The sequence below is a fragment of the Fringilla coelebs genome (assembly GCF_963513975.1).
Source record: "Fringilla coelebs genome assembly, chromosome: 7".
Classification (NCBI taxonomy): domain Eukaryota; kingdom Metazoa; phylum Chordata; class Aves; order Passeriformes; family Fringillidae; genus Fringilla; species Fringilla coelebs.
Window position 1 is genome coordinate 4131434 of NC_140035.1, and position 14242 is coordinate 4145675.

A 14242-nucleotide genomic window follows, 5' to 3' on the forward strand; every position below is an offset into this window, starting at 1 on the left:
TAACAAAAGGCTTATATCAAGTCCCACTTTCTAGCAAGTGGCAGAAAAAATATATTATCCAAATATATTCAATGGAAATATTGTTAATTTAATTTACAAAAATTTACAAATTTTTGCTTGATTTTTCTCCAGGTTTGGAGGGAGAGAAACATGAAGAGAGAAAATTTATGGGCCTCTTCTGGACTGACAATGGTTATCACTGAGGATTACAAGGGGCCTGAAGTCCTCCTTTGTGTTATTCTGGAATTTCATAGAGGATGACAACCCCAGAGTGTTTCCTTCTATACAAATACATTCCTACCCTGCTATACAGGGGTTTTTAAACCCTTGAAAAAAGCAGGACAGAAGACAAAGGAAAACAGGGAAAATCTGCTTGGTCCCTATAGGGCAGAGACCTGCTCCCTCTGGAAATGCTTTCCCATCTGGCTGGAAATGTTCTGAGAATTAGAAAGAGAGGACAATGGGAGAGTTACAATTCCAAAGTTTTGTGGATACAATGGCAAACCCTTCACATCCACATTTTATGACTCCAGATCCAGCTCTAATCCTGTATTGCTCCATGACCTGCTGTCTGCAGGTCTTCCCTGCACAAATAAAACTTGCTTGGAAATGTCACTGGGATATTATTGAAAACAACAAAACCACATTTAATAGGGTTAAAAAAAGTCATCAAGTGACTTCATGTGGTCATGCCTCCTCTTGTACCACTTAGTTTCCTAATTATGTTACATGGGAAAGTCACAGCAAAGGTAGCAGTTGTTTCAAAAGTTCTTCTGTCCCAATATATCATATGGGATAGCATGATGGAGTCTATTTTCACCATTCCTATGTCAATTCACTCTCTCAGCTTCCAGTGGAACTTGAAGCTAAAAGTATCCTTTGTGTACAGTTTGGCCTGCATATGTTCTGGGAACAGTTGTCCATAGTAGAAATTCAGTTGAATATGTAAAAGAACATGCCTGAGGAAAAAAAAAAATAAAAATGCTACTTCCAGGTCTTCCTGCTGGCAGCACCTTTCATTTCTTTCTGGATTGCTTCTGATCCAGGACACCTGCCTCTGTTTTCTGTGCTGTGCAAGCTAGACTACAATCCTTCTGATGGAGAATATTGGTTCTATAGATTAAGGATTAAAAACCAGTCTGTGAGTATCATCCCATGCACAGCACTTCCAATGCTTCCCATGGCCCTGAACAGGACTGGAATGGTTTGGACATTAGGCCAATGGCACTGAGTAATTTACAGCAGCAAAAAATTTAGTGACAATTCATAATTCATGCATTTAATTGGCTTAACTCTAAATATGACCTGGTAAGTGTTAGAGGAGAATGCTTGGTTATTCCTGACCTGTCCTACTCATAAGGAGAAGAAAATTTCCTTCTACCTCTGTCCTTTATTCTAAAGTTTTATTTACTGGAGATAACTACAGAGTAGAGCCATGGCTTTGCAGACACCCCAAGACTGACCAGTCTAAACCCATTTCACACCTGCACCTGATGCTGGTTTCATGGCAACTTTTTAGTTTAAAGCTGTCTAATTCAGAATTTAAAAAAAAAAAATAAAATCAATGTTTTCTCTAGGAAGATCACATAAGAATCACAAATTTTCCCCGGTGCTTGAAAGAAATCTGTTCCTATAGCCTAAATGTTCAGAAAAGTGTTGTTACTTTTAATGTTGCCAGATCTGGAGTGATGAGATACTATGGGAAAGGTTATTCTTGCAGTATTTACAGATACAAGCAGAAGCAGAAGTGACAGAAATTTCAAAGTAAGGCTGCTTGAAATACTTCCAGCTCAATTTTGCAGAACTTCTCCTCACAGAGATTTGGATATTCATCCAAGCTTTCCATGCTTACCTGAACTAGACATGTGGTGATGGTTATTTTGGAACAACCCAAAGTCTCTGGAGAAGTAGAAGAGTTTGTACCACAAGACAAACTGATGTATTAGAAAAATATTTTTTAAACACCTGAAAGCTTTCTGCAAATAGCCCAAGAAACAACCTTCCTGTAAGTTCTAAATTTCAGAGCTTTGCCAATTTTGGGATTAATTTGACAGGGGCAGGGCTGTCACAAGGGCTGCTTGGGTAGGGTGTGCCAGCCCCTTTGTGCCCTCCCCACAGCTCCCCTGGGTGATTCACTGGGAGGAAGCATTTCATGTTCATCTCTGAGTTAAACTAACACAAGTTTTATCTCACTCTACCTCAGTTGGGCACTGCTGAACATGTGGAGCAGTCGTAAGTCATGGCTCACTTTGCCCTCAGCTCCTTCAGCAGCACCATCCCCTTCACCAGAAAAAATTCCTTCTTGAGTTCTGTAAAGCCTTTGGTGAAGCAGCAGCAGCAGTTTTAACCTCTTAGAGTGTCTGAGAGCTCCTCAGCTTAGCAGTTTCAATGCACATTTGCTGTGTCTTAATCCCTTTTGCAGTTCCATATACCCATCATCCCACAGAAGACATCTGTCAAACTCAGATACTGAGATTATTGAATACCAAGGGCTTTAAATCTTCTCAGACTTTAAAAATAAATTAAAGAATAAAGTGAATTTATGATAAACTTATTTCTCTTGTTATTTAAAACTTTAAAACTTAAAATAACACTTTTTTTTCCTCTTTTTTTTGGCTGACCCTGCCTCCTGCCTCAGTAGTTCTACAGAGAGGAGGCTTGTCCTTTACCCAGGCTGAGAGATGCCCTCCCTCCCACTCCCCTGATGATGTTTGACTTCCTGTGCTGTGCACATGAAACAGTCCCTCCCACCCTCTCCCCATCTCCCATCATCTCTATCTGCAGCAGTTTTTCTGCTGTGATCCTGCAGCTGTTCCCTTACTTCTTCTCACTGCTCCCACTTCCCATCTGAGGGAGGAAAAAAATCCTCCAGACACTTTTGATCTGTTCCCACACTCCATCCCCACTTTCCTCTGCAGAGCTCCTGGTGCTGCACTTCCAAGAGAGGCTGCTGTGAAATGCAGCAGAGACAGCACCTGCAGCTCTAGGAGAAAACTTTTGAGCTATAGCAGGAACCAGGAGGGGAAATTCTTTGTGGTTTGCTTTGAGCAAGCCCCTCTTCTGCATTTCATGGGGCCTCCAGTTTGCTTTCTTCTGCAGCAGGAGCGCCTGCCCCAGCAAGCTGCTCCCCAGCACCACGTGGCAAAGAGGAGACAAAAGCCCCTGTTCTGTGTGATAACATCTGATATCACACACACCCTGCAGCTGAGATGGCTGCACAGGGAAATACCAAGGGTGCTGTGCCGTCAAAAAAGTTAATTTCATATACTTATGTTATGGTTTAGGCTGCAAAGGGCCTTAAAAATCATCTATGTGCAATTCTCCTATCATGATTGCTTTGATGATGCAAGTAGTTTGAGCATAGGCTCTGTTAATTATACTTAATTTTATTTTTTTTTTCTGCAAATGAAATTCTTTAGCAAGGGACTAGAAAGCTTTATGTCACTGAGATGGTTCAGGTGATCCCAGGAAACCTTGTACCCATTTTCTGCAGGCCAGGAGGCCACAGCCACCTGTGTCCCAGCACAGATGTGCTGCACACAGCCAAAGTCAATGCCAATGGCCCCAGGAGCACAGAAGGGCCACCTGCAAGCACCAACACTCACAGTGAGACAGTCACAGCCATTCAGCTGCCCCCAGCACTGTTCAGGGCAAAAATACCTAATGACTGTGACATTTTCCACTGGGTTTATGAGGGAGCATCCTCAAACCCCTTTTTGGATGAAACAGCTGCACTCAGCTCAAATGACCCTCTGCAGTCCTGTGCACCTGAGTTAAAATGTCCTTAGACTGCATCAACATTGTTCCCTGAATACCTGAATCTTGGTGCAGGGTACAACCCCAGTAAGAAATATCTTCATTTAACTTCTTTCATTCTTTTATTCTGTACAATTTTCACTCCACATCTTAACAGATTCCCTCTTTTCAGCTACCCCCACTCTAAGAAAGGTTTTACAAAAGACTCAAACTTCAGAAGAAAATGCAAGCTAGAAAGGAAGTTTTCAAATTCAAGCCCTGTGCAGCAAGAATGTCTCAGGTGTCTGTGACTGCATCCTACTCAAGCAGGAGCTAATGCTGGACTGTCCAAAAGAAATTCAAGAATGTGTTGAAGACATGACTCCCTCTAAACTTCTGCTGAAGCTCGGGGCACTCCTTGCCTTTTCCAGGGTTTAGGATTGATGAAGGAGGAGGAACTGACATGCTTTCACTTGGGCTGTTTCTGCTTATTTTGGCACTCCCAGAGCAGATGGATTAATGGTGGATGGATTAATGCTAAATGGGTTAATTCTGAATCTAAAAATCATCACAAGAATTTGATTACTTGTTACTATACTTTGTTGGATGTTTTTTTTGTTTTCAATAAATTAACCAAGAATGCAATGTACTGCTGATAATGGAAACATTGATCTCTCTGGATCAAACCTCAGCAGGACTCAGCCCAACACACAAATGGCTGCATGTTCCAGAACCCTGAGAGATGGAAAGGCTGATGTGACACCCTCCCAGGTGAAAAATATTGATTAATTCATAGCACAACTATTTTTGAGTGAGCTCAAGAAGGCTTCAGTTGGTGTTTGCTGTGGGTGTCCATGGTGTGGCCGTGGCCCTCCTGTGATGTGTGTGGGTTTGGCTCTGAGCCCCAGCTGCAGCAGAGACACCAAAAAGCTGAGAAGCTCCTGACACCCAGCAGGGTGGGGACAGACCCACCAGCCCTGGAGGGGACAGAACCCTCTCAGAGACACAACTCCAGAGCTTCAACTGCTTTCACAAAATATCTCTGTCATTTCCTTCCTCACCCCGAAAGGAAGAGAATTTGTAACATCCTGAGTAGCAAATAAACAAGTTCAGGTGCCAAGGGCTGTGTCCTGCCCCAGAGCACTTTCAGTAACTGGTATCTGATTCAGCACCAAATACAGAAGAGGTTTTGGTCAGGGTGTGGCAGAAAAAGAAATCCAAAACAAAGAACAAGCACATGTTCAAAGGACGTCTCTTCAGCTCTAAGCCACGTTCACTTCTGTTTTCCCTTCCTCCTCATCTCAGGTTGCAGGTGCACTGAAAACTGATGGATGCTTTGCAGAAGGAATCACAAGTCCCTTTAAGTTCATCTGCTCAAGGACTGTGCCTGCTTGGTGTGTCAGGCACAAGGTTTGGAAGAAATATTCATGAAAACCACAGTAGAAATATTCATGTAAACCACAATACCCAGCTTAACTGCAGGTGACTGGTTTAATATCTGTGACTCTCCAATGGCAGGAAGAGTTATATGGATCTTAAAGAACCTACCACCAACCCTAGCACCATCAAACTCAGTTAATTTATTGAAGAAATGCTTCAGTAAACACCTGAGCACTCCCTGAGTTAATGCAACACACACAGTAGCTTAGCAGATAGTTTGGAGAATATAAATATCTGTTTAAACCTCTGTTACCTTTCCTACCTAATTCTGAAACTTTCTTTCTCATAAGTCAGCTGAGTGAAAATATAGACAAATTAAGAGAAAAAGGTCAAAATTTTAAAGCATATATGAATTTTGGTTCCTGCTTTCTGCAAACAGGATTTATTTTACATGTGCCAGTTGTCAACATCCCCAGATTACTTTAATATGGACCAATAATGCTCTGAAAAACTTCTCCAGCATGGCCTGGCTGCTTCCACTGACAGCTCTTGCATGGGCTAGATTTGCCCCATTGTCAGTTTAAACATCTAAACATTTGTCATCTAAACATCTGTGCCCAGAAAATGATTTCCTAACCTTCTTAATGAAAATCCAAGTGCTTTCCTTTTGCTCCTGTCTCAGCCAGCCTGGAAGTTTGCAACCCAGGGAGCTCCAAGCTGTGACAAAAATGATGCAAGACTCTGTGGCACTCACTCTTTAGGTAAAAAATAGCTCTGCATTGAGGAAGTCCCAGTGTAAATGAGGAGCTAGCAGGGCTTGTTTTGCAGTGAGTCTCCAAAACAACCTTTTTATAGTATTTCTCAAAGCAGGGAGGACTGGCAGAGGCATGCTGAGGGTGTGAAGGCATGATCCTAACACCCAGCACAGCAAGGAAACCATCTCTGTCCTTCAGGGGCTGGTGAGAGTGAAAGTCAGATTCACTGGCTGAAGCAGACCCACCTTAAGAGAAGGTTTCAGAGCTGGTAACACCAAAACCTCCTCACCTAGCCCAGGACCCCCAGTGCTGAAGGCAGCACTCAGCCCACCCTGACCCTCAGAGGTCATGACACCGGTTTGGTGGTGACAAAAGCCACCACAGAATGGAAAAGGGACAGTTCTGTGCAGGTTGTGTAGCCAGGTGGGGAAATCTGCTGCAGTGCTCTGAATGGCACTTGAATTATCATGGAAAATCTGGGCCAAAATTGTATCCAATCTGCTTTCTTCGAGATTTATACTACCAAAAAAATGAAATCAGGAAAACCATCTGCATGTAACAGGATCCATCAGCACCAATTCCTGCCTTTGTAGCACTGAGAAACAGGTTTCATGCATCCATATGGAGCTCTTAGGAGCTGAGTGGAATGCAGAGACTTTGGCTGGAGCTCAGGTGATGCTTTATTTTGTTTTTCAAAGAGATCAGCCCAAACAGCACCAATAGAGGATTAGGACACGTTCTGCACAAATGCTGTGTTTCAGGTTAAAAGTTAGGAACACTCTTAAGTACTGACAGACTTCTTCAACAAGAGATGGTTCCTAGCCCCACGCAGGCTTTAACAGCTCATTAAATGGTTAACAGCTCATTAAATGGTCAACAACTCACACTGATTGATCTGATACAGCACAGAGCTATCTAACAACAAAAAAAACCCCAAAAAACAAAAAACAGATCAGGGACCAGAAACAGAGAGACAAATCCAAACCAGAGCTGTTGGAATTCTCCAGCACCACGTTGGAGGTTGTGGAGTTTTGCTACCCAAACACCAGGAGGAAAATTCAAGCATGCTTCTGCCACCATTTGATTTTCTCTTTCCTGTTTCACTCCAGGTAGGGAGGAACATACCCAAGGCCAGGATACAGCCCTGTGGTGACAGGGACAACCAAACTGCTCTCAAGCTTGGGTGAAAGAAGATGGAGAACCTCTTCCAAACCAGGATATCTTTGTGTCAAAGCAAAAAAGAAGTTTCTACAACAAATGCTGTCAAAAAAAGCAATTTTTTTTTTTTTCAATTCAATAATAGTGTATAGCAGGAGCTTTAAAATAGAGTGCTTCTGCTGTTCACTCTATTTGGAAAGGAAAATGAACAAATGTACATCAGAGATGTAATTGGATGGAGAGGTAAACTGAACAAGACATGCTGCTTTAAAATGAATTTTCTTTGGACACAAAGAGGTAAGTTGCAGAGAAAGGGAGAAAATAAAGACATAAAACTCTGAGAATTCAAACTACTTCACCAAATCTCACAGCTCTTTGGAAAATGCATTTTAAATTACTCTAAGACTCTGCAGCAGAAACATAAAAATCACGACAAACACAGCCCAGGAAGAGAACATATTCTTTTTATACAATTTCCCTGTCTGTGCTGATTTGTGTATGCAGGCAGGACAGCTTTTTTTTTTTCTCCAAAAAAGTACAGAAAATATGAAATGTGATCTTCCAACATTACCCTAAAATCTGTCTCCAATTAGTATGCACAATTCCAAAAAGAGCTCCGAGCCACGTGTGATATCTTTCAACTCTGACCCATATTTCCAAAAAAACCCCAAGTTGCCTGTGTGGAGAAGGCAATCAGTTACAAACGGGAGCACAAGTCATAAAGTTTGCTATGTGTTACTGGGATAAAAAACCTTCAGTATAAAACAAGCCTTGCTAATTCTGGCTCTCCTTTATGTGGCCCATAATCAAAGTGCTTTATTGTGTTATTTGAGCATCTTCCTGAATCGTTATTTCTTTGCAAAGCTGTGCAGGCCAAAAAGTTGTTTGCCTACCAACAGCAATGCAAAGGTGTCTTTGCTGAGGGAAAACTCTGAGGTCAGGACATCCAGCCCTTTTCTGGCCAGCTCTGAAGGATGAATTAATCTGGGTTTAAACAACCCACACAGGAAACACACAGCCACGACATCTCCACTGAACAGCTCCACCATCAACTGCCCATAGAGAAACCCTGGATATTTTATGCAAAATTTCCTTTATGCCCCGTGCTCTTTTCCTACCTGACAAATAATAGAGTGGTATCAAACTTGTTGATATTGAGTAGGGCAAGAAATCCCTCTATCAACATCTTCAGACTCTAGAAGTACCAAAACAGCTACATACCTACCCTCAGCACTTTTACAGTATCCATGGCTACTAATCACATCCCTCATGGTCACCAGCACAGGAGCCAGTTAATCAAACAGTGCTAAAGTGCACTCAGGAAGGGCAAATGCTGGGAAAAGTGATCTAATCTCATTTCCCAGCCAGTGCCACAAACTTTTATATATTTTTGGGGAGAGCTAGTTAGTTCCAGCTGGGATACAAGAAGGGATTAGTGGTTTGGGGTACTAGACAGGGTCAGGTAAAGTTGCCTCTTGCAGAGAATGCAACAGATTTGCTAAACTCTGAGCACTGATTTAAAGCATCATTTCACATCTGTATCCTCTACACTTCTCTCCTTGCTTTCAAACCCACAAAGGTGTACAGAAAGAAAGTAATTGTGCAATTCAACCAACCTGATTTGAATGCCTACAAAACGCTCACAGCTACAATTATTTATAAAAAAATTCAGCAGGAGGTTTCCCAAACTGCACTGAGATGGATCAGAGGCTCCTTACCTGCAGCCTCAGGGACGTTGTCATCTCATCTCAAGCCGCCATCAATGAGCAACAGTTTTAACTATTTCAAAAGAACGGAAAAGATCAAGGTCACATGTCTAGAGACGGCACTTGAGTTAGTCCCACAGCTCGTATAGAGTGAAAAAAAGCAGGGAAAAAGTAAAGTAAAACCACTTCCTGCAAGAGCAGAAGTGCACCATCTCACCAGTGAGTGACTTACTTCTAGAGGTTAGTGTAAGATTCTTCTGGATTGGAGAAAAAAAAAAAGATATTTTAAAGTGTGAAAGTAAAGTAAAGCAGCTCCTTTGTGAAAATTGCAGCAAACAGGGTGGCTTTTGCAAAAGGTAAAGATGAGGTTTAAAAGGAAATGCTGAAAGGAATTACGATTCTAAGCCTTAAGACAACTTCCCTTTTCTTGCCTTCAATGAAACCCTTTGAGTACTGAAATAAATAACTTGCAACAAATCTGCTTTGCTATTTTGAAAAATAGCTTTAGCAGGCAGGACACTTACTGTAGTGCTATTTAGATTAATAAAGTAGCAAGTTCTGGACAATCAGAGAGTTTGCTACTAAAAAAAAAGCCAGGCAGAGGTCAGGCAGGCAAACACTTGTGTTTCTTTGATTTTCTGCTTTAAGCCTTCTCCACAAAGCTGCCCATGGAGAAGCAGGGGCACACTCAGCTGCTGCCCTGCGTCACTTCCCGCAGCACCCACACCCCAAAGGTCCCTCCCAGGCAGGGGGAACCCAGAGAGCCACCAGATTCAGGCACTGCTCTGGGCCTCTGGAAACGCCCCTTCCTTGTAAATGCCTTCATCAGCAGCTGCCACGTGGATGTTTTTTTTCTCTCAGCAAGGAACAATCATATATTTCTGGTATTTGTAGGTGATGCTGCTAACTGGAGCAGCGGGGATTCCCGCGCAGGGCAAGACTGCGGAACAATCACGATGCTGCTCGGGCTGAAGAGCTCTCTGGTAATGCTTTGGCAGAAAAAGGGGGCTTTTTTTGGTTGTGTCCCACAAAAAAACAACAAAAAAAACCAACAAACACCAAACGCCTGCCATACGACCTGAGAAAATCATGGCTGTCCTGGTATTTAGGGTTTTGTCCCAACAGTGAGGGAAAATGAGCTCTGTTGAGAAGTGGAGCTCCTCAAGAAGCTCTGTCCCATCTGTACAGAGGTCCAGGAGCAAAGAGGATCCCACAGAACAACCCATGGTTGTAATAGAGGGAAACAGAGATAATGGGGAGAGCAGAGCCATCCTAATGGAGATAGGAAACAAGGAGTGGGATCTGTGCCTGGACTGTGCCTTGGGGAGCCCTACAAGGGGATTGTGATGCATTTTACAAGGCTGCAAAGAAAAGTCTGATTTGCAGGTGGGTCATTTCCTACTGCATCAAGAAAATGATGCAAGAAAGTTCCTGCAGAGAGGAGTTTTAGTCCATCATGCACTTACTGAGGCAGTGGGGTAGCAAGAGCTTCAGGGACTCAAGATAAGTGCAGCAATAAAACAGGGGGACACAGCCCTGCTGAAGGGATGGCAGAGCTCTTAGGCCACACAGTGACCCTACTACTATTATTATTATTATTATTATTATTATTATTATTATTATTATTATTATTATTATTATTATTATTTCTTTTTTAGTAACTTCTGCAAGATCCATTTCATGACCAAAGATCCAATTATGCCAAAGGCCACACAAAGCCAGAACCAAGACTCTCCTTGTTTCCAAATGCAGCCTACGTGGGCCAAGAGGCAGCACACAGGGGCAAGCAGGAGAGGGAGCTGAACAGCACAATGGCTGCTCTTCACCATTCTAAACTGTCATTTCTTTGGAGGCCCTGCATTTCAGGGATGTATTTTAAAGCTGGACTTCTGAAATAAAAATGTGAATGATGTCTATGGATTTTGATGAGGGGTTTCTCCCAGGTTTGAGGAGGTGAGAGAGCAATACAGTATTTTTCTGTAAACTAACCATTTCTAGAAACCATTTCAGCAGTACTAATTAACTGCTAACTCTTTTACAAGCAATATATATACCAATTTATTTTGCCATATTAAATAATTTTTAATTGAAAAATCTATTGTAGCTGTGTGGATCTCAAGACTTCCCTCAAATAAAATCACTGGAAGCATTTTTCAGTCACAAAATATTTGTCAGTGGTATGGACAACAAAACTTAACCACTAAAGTATGGAAAGCCATCATCAAACCTGTAAAATGCTGCAGCAGAAGTTGCCTGTGTTACCTGGTTCAAACCCTAGATGACTGGGGACATGACATTTTCCATGAAAACATCTTTCACCGCACACCTAACATTTCACTCGAGCTGCAGACTGCGTCTGAGCTCCTTCACATCCCTTTGACAGTATGTCAGCAGTGACAAAATTCTATAAAAGGATGGCAGCTTTGCATACAGCTCAAACTTATGCAGCACAAGCTTCCTGTGTGATCTCTGAGAGGCTGAAAATACTTTAGATGTGCAAAAAAAAAAAAAAAAAAAAAAAAAAAGAAGCCGGTTTAACAAAATCTAAGCGCTCCTTTTTGATCTAAGTAAAACTAAGCAGGAAACAGAAGCTGCACAGACACTACCTGGAGCAGATTGCTGTGCAATAGGTTGGCCCTTGTGTTTGCTGTGCAAGTTAAAGATGGAGCATCATTTCTGAGGCGCTGATTTCTCGTCCCTGTTTTAGTGGCTGATGGCGTCATTGCCTCTGAGACGTGTCACCAGGCTGGGGAGCATCCAGATTGCCTCATCTCATACCTCACAGAATTAAAGCTAAAAAAGCTGTCTTAAAAAAATCACTGTTGGCTGAAGGTGCTGAATGCCCAGCATACGTTATCAACTCTGTTATGATAAATTCAAGAGGTATCATGAGCTCCCTCAGGTGCATAAACAGCTATCCTGAGACATTCTGGACCAGCAGTCTCCTGGGGGGGAAAAGAAAACTTGACTTTTTCTGTTGCTTTTGCCTAGTTCAGCCTTTACTCCCTGTTGTGATGACTGGCAGGCAGCCTGGTGTCTGGCTTGTAGAGCAGACACCCAGTAGCAAAACTAATTCAGTGCTTAAATCAAGCCATAACAGACAATACAAACCTGACAGCACACAGGCACAGGGCTGGAAGGACGATTGTGCATGCATTGCCTTGCTGCAGAAGAAAATCATTTTTTGTTATTAAAAAATGCCTAAAGCACCAAAACTTTTCAATTCACTGGGAAAAACCCTAGGAAGCCATCATCAGTGATGATCATGGAATCATGGAATCATGGAATGGTTTGGTTTGTAAGGGCCCTTAAAGAAAATCCAGTTCCAGCCTCTTGCCATGGTCAGGGACACCTTCCACTTAAGCAGATTGCTCCAAGCCCCATTGAGCCTGGCCTTGGACAGTTAAAAATAATGATTTTTTCCCCCACATCTTTCACCAGGGAAATGCCATTTTTTTCATAATTTTAGAACATTTCAAAAAGAGAAAAAGATGCTTTTTTTTTTCATGGCCAGTAATTCATATTCTTGCTCATAGCAATCATTTGCTCAGAATGCCGATGTCCATTCCACAACCATTATTTTATTTTTTTTTTTTGCTACAAGGGCCTTGAATATTTAATCCCAGCAAAAATGTATCTGGAAGCACATTGTGATGTGTCAAGAAGGCCATGCTTGTGGCCATGTAACAACTCCAACAGCTCATAGCCCAGGTGAGCAGCAGCCTCTGATATCACCTGCTTGGGCTGTAAATTATGCAGGAGCCTGAATGCAAATGTCAATGTAAATATATAGAAATGGCTGAATTCACAGAGCCCTTCTCAACCACAATGTGCATTATAAACATCCTGGTGCCATCTTCCAAACCCTTTTACTCTGAGCTGACTTTTTCCCCCAAACAATCCCTTTCACTTACCGCACTCTTCAAAGTGCAAGAGACGTTTTAACAAAGTGGTCACAGGTGGTAGGGAATAGATCTTTAGAGATTCTCCAGCACTCTAATGTTGGCTCTATGGAAGGAACATATGTGCTGTGACTTGAGGTCTAAAACCCAGAACATTCACATTTTAGCAGAAAAATGATCTGACATTAAATCACTTAATAGCTGAGCCACTGAAGTTTTGACAGCAGATAGACTGTAGGAAGCAGCAGAGAAGTTCAGGATAGAGCTCTCTGAGCACTGACTCCTAATAAACTTCATTTGGCCTTAAAATGAGGTTTGGATTCAGAAATATTCATAGCCGAGAAAATAACATGCATTTTTTGGTTTAACCTCATTATGTTTCAAGCTTAGTTATTGCTATATTTCATTGTGAAAGAAAAAAAAAATAGGACACTAAAGTTAACAAAAACTACTGGGTAAGAAAGTTCTATAAAAATCCAAAATAGTCTTTTTCTCTCTCTTTCCCAGGTGTTTTTACAGATCTTGCCATTTATTTTAAAAGCCAGCCTTGCCTAGGGCTATATTTAATAACTTAGAAAAGCCACTCCAATCCATTGTATAGCCATACTGTACTAAAAAAAGAGACAAAACCCCAGCATATGTTGATGCATTATGTAAAGACTTTCCTTGACAGGATTTAGTTACATGCAAGCTTGAAATGCAGTGTAAATGTATTTTCTGGAGTGCTAAAAGTACTACAATACCAAACTGCCAAAAAAGGTGGTTTTACACACTTTGTCACACAATAAGGAACCTTCAAAGAAAAGAGTTGTGCTCTCTGGGAGACAATATCTTGATCTATGAGCCCATGATCAAGTCAGAGCTACAAAAACAGTCAATGTTTTCATGGGGAAGGAAGAGTCTGGAAGGAATATGTCAGTCCTTAGCACAAAAAGGATGCTCAGCCAGTGTTGCTTCTACCTCTGTTAAAGGAGTTTCAGTTACTTGGTGAATAGTTTCTAGTGGAGAAAGTCCCAAATCCTGTAAAATCCCATGCTGAGGATGGACAGAGAACAAAGATAAGATGTTCTGAGATATTTTCTCCTTCTGCTTCAGCCTTTGAGGAAAATCAGTCTCATTTCTACAGGATCAAAGCCTCCATTCACAATAAATAAATAAACAAATAAACATAAAGCAAGCAGCCAAAGAAGCTATTCACAAAAACAATGCGTCCCCATCAAATCTAGTGGAAATAAGAATTGCTGAAGTCTTTTCTTGTCTCTTGCTAACAGAGGCTTTATCCAAGTGGCAGCTCTGCTCTCACCCATGCTGCCTCCCAGAGTGCATCAGAACTGTCCAGGCACTGGTGCCAGAAAAAAGAAAGCAAGAAATGCAAGGGAGAGTGAGTTGCAGGATGTCAAACTCCTCTGCAGACAGATGAATGCCCTCTCTTGTGTCCAGAAGCTTTCAGGGGAGACTGTGCTGCTTGGAATGGACTGGGAAACATCAAATAAATCAGTTTATCAGAGACTTGAAGCAGTTAGTTGAATTAATTAATTCCGTATGTCAGTTCCAATCCCTTCCTGTGATTTTATTTGCTCATGTAATACACAGATCCTTCTAGTTC